This window comes from Melitaea cinxia, chromosome 24 (genome assembly GCF_905220565.1).
Source record: "Melitaea cinxia chromosome 24, ilMelCinx1.1, whole genome shotgun sequence".
NCBI lineage: Eukaryota > Metazoa > Arthropoda > Insecta > Lepidoptera > Nymphalidae > Melitaea > Melitaea cinxia.
In genome coordinates this window covers 3,554,683-3,560,682 of record NC_059417.1, presented here as the reverse complement: position 1 = coordinate 3,560,682, position 6,000 = coordinate 3,554,683, and the positions used below count along the sequence as shown (strand labels likewise).

Genomic DNA, 6,000 nt, shown 5'->3' with positions numbered 1-6,000 from the left:
GGATCAGATCAAAATTTTTAGAAACACTTTTTTTGCTTACTTAACTGTTTATGCGCTTATTCAGCACAATTCTTTAATCGATTTTGAATACAAGCTTTGTTTGGATGATATAACAAAAACCAAAAGTACATTTCTTGGACAAAAAATATTGAATGAATTTTACGTTTTAGTTTTACCTCTTAATATGTGGTAAAAAAGTTATCACGCGATAACAGGCTGCTCTTCTTTAAAGTTAGTTATTTAAGCAGATGATAAATTATATGCTATAGTAAATTAAGAAAGGCGAATATATTTGATTATTTTAATATTATATTCGAAATTATGCTTTCTTCTTCGCAATGCGCATACGCAGTTCTAGTTAAAATGTGCAAGTTTAGCGTTTTGAGCAGTTTCAGTTATTGTGCAATGACTAGGCCAAAAGCAGCATCGGAAAGGTCTACGTATACGAGGACCATCACATTTTTTTCAAGGTTCTATATTCTAGTTTTTTTTTTTTCGATGACCATTAATCTGATATGTTTAAAGTACGTAGTTCGAGTTATTTTGTTATTGCTACACCCACAATTATAATTTTTAAAAATATATCACATATAAATAGGTATAACTTTATTGCAATATTATTGTCCATATAGATGGCTTCTCGTTTGCTTCGTAATAACACCGACCTGATTCAAATAGGGTTATCGCGACGGTTTTTATATTTATTGTATTATACATTACCTACTTTCAGAAGGTCAGGGAAAAATCTTTATTAAATGTCTGGTACGATATAAGTCAGAAAAATAAGGTGTTTTGTTCTCTCTGAGTTATTAATCATTATGTATATTAAAGGAAAATTACAGTAGTACTGAAAATAGTAATACCCAATACTATTTTTATACGCATTTTTTTAAAATTAGTATCTGAAGATTACATTTATCAAAATACCCTCTCAATAAGACTTATTTCTTTCTTAATTTGTTAGTCTTTGATTTGTTTTTATTAACTAGTAAATATTTTTATTTGAAAATTAGTTTACTAAATAGATTTTTCTTTGTTTCTCATTATGTTCATCCAAATATGATATTCTATAATTTGAAGGAAACGTGGTTCTGTCATGATAACCTGATGTTATGATAATCTTATCTTTCTTATCCATATCTATTTTGCACTTCAGAATCAGTATTTAAATAATTCTTTCGCGAATTTTGTAAATCAATCTGATTTCTTCTAATTTAGAGTACCACTTCTCACTATGGTGGTATTTTTATATGTAGAATATTTGGCATATCCTAAAGAGTTTGTATCTTGATCTTATTCAGCTATCAAATTATGACGTACGTATTTTAGTTCACTTTCAGTTTCATTTTAATTAAAAGTGTCTCCCCTATCACTAGCAGCTGGAAATGTTTTGTCTCCTTGTTCTCCATTCATTACACCTTTTTAATTATTTCCAATATCTTTCAATTCTCCATATGTCGTTGAAACCTCATTATCTATCGCGGAACTTAAGGACATTTTTTTTCCACCTACTTGTTATTGAGTCACTGGTGTACCGCCACGATCACCTCAATCCATTCAAGCCTTACCGTACACGGATGATACACACAGACGCACGCAACACTTACAAAGATAACAGTCCAAGCCAGTTTGATGTTAGCGGTGCTAGTCACTTGAGTCAGTTCGCCGAGGCACGGCGTTGCGGTACGATCGCTCGCCATTTTGTGTTACAAAATTCCGTGCATTTAATTAAAAATAAACCGTACGTAAAGTGTAGTGTGTGTTTTAAACGTTTACGGAGTTAAAAAATAAATATATAACCTGTACTTTAATACAGGAGACGAGGATTTGGGTATTAACAACGGTTTTTTTAACTTATTTTGAGGTTACAACGTATTCGCGGTCAAATCTTGTTTTTCTTTTTGCCATGTCGATGTCGGCTCCACGTAATGCCGCTATGATATAAATTACGAAATAATTATTAATTATTTATATTTATTTCTATTTTTAAAATTATGTGTATTTACATATTTTTTATATATACGTTTGAAACGTAAATAGCATGTAGGTTACGGTCAACGGTCCAGGCGGTTTGGAGTTACTAAAGACTTCAACGAAAACCGTTGTATTGTTAACTTGTTTGTTTATGAGTGCTTCTAAAGGTTGATAAGCGGTATTGTCATTACAAATTACAACTAGTGACATGATTTATATGTATCCTAATGATTATGTGAAGAATATAGGTATATAATTTCTTCCTTCCTTCTTTAGTTTTAATATGAAATTTGTAAATATGGATGTGTGTGTTTGGAATTTGGGTCGATAAGAATTTTCGTATTTTTTTAAAGTTATTATTATTATATTATATTTATTATCAAACTTAGTAATTTTATGGATCTGTAAAAGTATAACGTTGCAGTAAAATAAATGACCGTAAAATTTAAGAGTAAAAGTGACTTTTATACATATAATTTCAGTTAATAGTATTAACATCTTCAGTTCGTGAAGCAATCACACAACATTCAACTAAAATCAACAATTGTCTAGAAAAATGTAGATTTTTTAAAATAATTATGTATAATTTAGCATTTTGACACACATTTCGTCTTTTGTTACGACATAAACACTAAAAAATTACGTATTACGATAATTAGAATGTACGCAAATAAATTATTCTGAGATGTTTATTCAGGAATTTGACACAAATACCATCTTTTATTACGAAATTCGTAAATTACGTGTCGTGTTCTTTTAAAAATTTGCCGGATTTACGTGTAAACTATCGTCAACTTATTTATAGACGTGACATATGTGCCGGCGTTAATTAGAATAAGAATTAAAGCTATCATCGAATTTTCTATTGAATTTTTTTTATTCACAGTAGTAAATTATTAAATATTCGTTGGTTAAAAAATTATTTGCTTTTTGAACTGCTGTAACTTCTTCAGCTTTTGGTGAAAGAGCTTTCAACGTCAAAAGAAATTTGTTATTACAGTCAGCTTTTACCTATAACACAAAAGTTGCTTACCATAGGAACCTCCGTGATAGGAACGGACGACCGTGTGTATGTTTTAAAATATTTATTATTATTATTTTATTATAACGGTACCAAAAAAGCACAGATGATTTCGCCTATAATAAGCAGAATGGAAAATATACCCACTATTGATTTCTTAATTAGGTAGTCCTTATGAAATTGACTTGGTCCTGCGTTGGGTTATAAAATCCTTTTATATTAATTTTTCACATAAGCACAATGTTTGTGTAGTTAACTAGGAAAAAAAATAATATTGAAGTAACTATCAATAAATGACTTTTAAAAATCGTAGTTTATAATAAATAAATGTTAATCTGAGATTTACGTTATGCGGTTTGAAATAAAAAGGTTGTTACTGCTTGGATCCTTTTCTGTAACATTGCTCTCGTGTTATTTGATATAAGGTTTATTAACCCACGGTTAATTTTTTTATTCTTATTAAAAATGTGTTTGTTCAATCCAGTATAAAGTACTAAAATTTTTAAAATAAAAATAATTATATACCTAATGTATTATGTTTTTTTTCTACGAGTAGGTGCTTAAAGTAATTAGTCCATTTGAACATAGTAATTAAATTTATTACCAATAATATGTAGATACTTCCTTAACACAATAAACTTGAAAATGCATTCGTTTGACTCACATGTAACGTCATCTCAATGTCATTGTACTGGGCCATGTAAAGTAATTTAAACCCTATTCCATTAAGGTTAAAAGGCTTTATTGTATGCAATAAGTGTTATGGCTCTATGTTAAATGTTTCGGTAAACGACATCTTCATAACAGTGTTATGTCTGAATTATTGTGGTCTCGGTGTAAAGTATAATAGTGACAATATATTATAGAAAATGATCTCACTTTGTGGGGAGGCGTTGTTTTCTCAACAAGACAACATAACAACTGGGAATTATTTGTAGTTAACTATTATTGGAGGGTAATTTTTGAAATTTTTTCTAAATAGGTAAAATAGTAAAGAAAACATCAAAATTTGAAGAAAGCAATTTTGTTTATTAGGGGTAAATCGTTTGTCGAATGAAGTACCTAATAAGTTAAGGTTTTTGAATGTTATTTTGTTTTTACATGCAATTAATATTCAAATAGCCTAATCCCTAAACCATAAGCAGACGAGTATCAATACATAATTATTTTTTGTTATCAATCCAACACGTCATATCATTCTCTGAAATAAATTTAAAAGTCAATTTTAAAACCAGTAAAAGTAACTCAACCTGATGAAATATTTACGATTTTTCCACTCCTTATATGTATTTTAAAATAATATATAAATATTCTTAAAACCTTAATATTTTACCTTCGTCAACGGTCGGGTAACATAATCGTAATAATTGTTGTACGAACGGAGATTTTTTGATTCCATTTAAGGACTTTTTTTCGGAATGTAAAATTATTATATACGAGTATATTGTATATGGAAGTACATTTTGAATTAATATACAATTTCGTAAATAACTTCGAGAATCGTAAAAATATATAAATGTAAGTGATATTGAAATCATAAAGTTTTATGATTTTCGTTATTGAGGTAATCATTTTTATTTCGTTTTTTTTTTTTTAATTTTTGTGTCAACATGTTTAAAAACCTATTTCACGTTCAATAAGTAATGATGTCGTGACGTACTAATATTTACTATTACAATAAATATTTATGTAATATACATTAACAGTTTGTCTGTTTGTAACTCGAGTGTCAAAGAATATTTTCTGCGATTGTTCAAATTTCTGGAGCAGTTATTTATTATTTTAGCGAATGTTCATCTGGATTTCAAAAATAATTCGTGATAGTAGAGTCATATTCAAAAGCCAGTAGTTTTATAAAAAAAAAAATAAAAAAAATACCGAAGGCATACCTTTTTTTAAAATACATTCGTCAAAATACATTGGTCAAAATGTCTCGTAAATTTGATAATCCCGTCTAAAGTTATGAGTCACGTTAGTAAAAATAATATATTGATTGATATGTGCAACAAATATTGGCGCATTTCTTGTATTTATTATTTGTAACTCATTCGACACAATGCTTAATTATGTTAATTAAGACGCCCCTCACGTTTGTTTATAGCTGGTGCTTGTTTAGTTGTCATTTATTATTGCTATGCTTCTAGGGCTTTTTACGTAAAATTTTATAGCCTAGATGTCAAGAAGTAGACTTACTATTGACAGTATCTATTGTTAAATTTATCTTGTACATAAGTTGCTGATTGGCTATGACTTTAGCCGTTTCTTCCTCTCTTCTGTCGACATATTTGTATTTTTATATATTTTATATATTATATTTATGTGTAAATATATTTTAGAATATATATGTTATGTGTATATGTATGTATATTTACGTGTATATGTATGTACGCCTCAATGTCGTCTAATTCTTTGTCTTGTCCTTTTCATGCTAGAGGTTGTCTGGAAGAGATCGCTCTTTTTAACCGACTTCCAAAAAAGGAGGAGGTTCTCAATTCGACTGTATTTTTTTTTTATGTATGTTACATCAGAACTTTTGACCGGGTAGACCGATTTCGACAAATTTTGATTTAATCGAAAGGTGGTGTGTGCCAATTGGTCCCATTTAAATTTATTTGAGATCTAACAACTACTTTTCGAGTTATATCTAATAATGCGTTTTTACTTGACGCTTTTTTCGTCGACCTACGTTGTATTATACCGCATAACTTTCTACTGCATGTACCGATTTTGATAATTCTTTTTTTGTTGGAAAGGGGATATCGCTAGTTTGGTACCGTGATAAAGAAACCAGGATCTGATGATGGGATCCCAGAGAAATCGAGGGAAACTCTCGAAAATCCGTAATAACTTTTTACTGGGTGTACCGATTTTGATAATTTTTAATTTAATCGAAAGCTGATGTTTATCATATGGTCACATATAAATTTTATCGAGATCTGATAACTACTTTTTGAGTAATCTTTGATAACGCGTAGTTACTTGACTATTTTTTCGTCGATCTACGT

The 6,000-nt window shown here is 29.1% G+C and overlaps 1 protein-coding gene across 1 annotated transcript in view; it reads left to right on the top strand.

The window, feature by feature from the left end:
- The first annotated feature begins 1,552 nt into the window (after positions 1 to 1,552).
- The window catches only part of LOC123665777 (microtubule-actin cross-linking factor 1), a 222,973-nt gene continuing 218,525 nt past the window's right edge, over positions 1,553 to 6,000 (top strand). The window contains exon 1 of the mRNA XM_045600037.1: positions 1,553 to 1,741. The gene's annotated coding sequence lies outside the window, so the exon portion shown is untranslated. The remainder of the gene's footprint in view (positions 1,742 to 6,000) is intronic.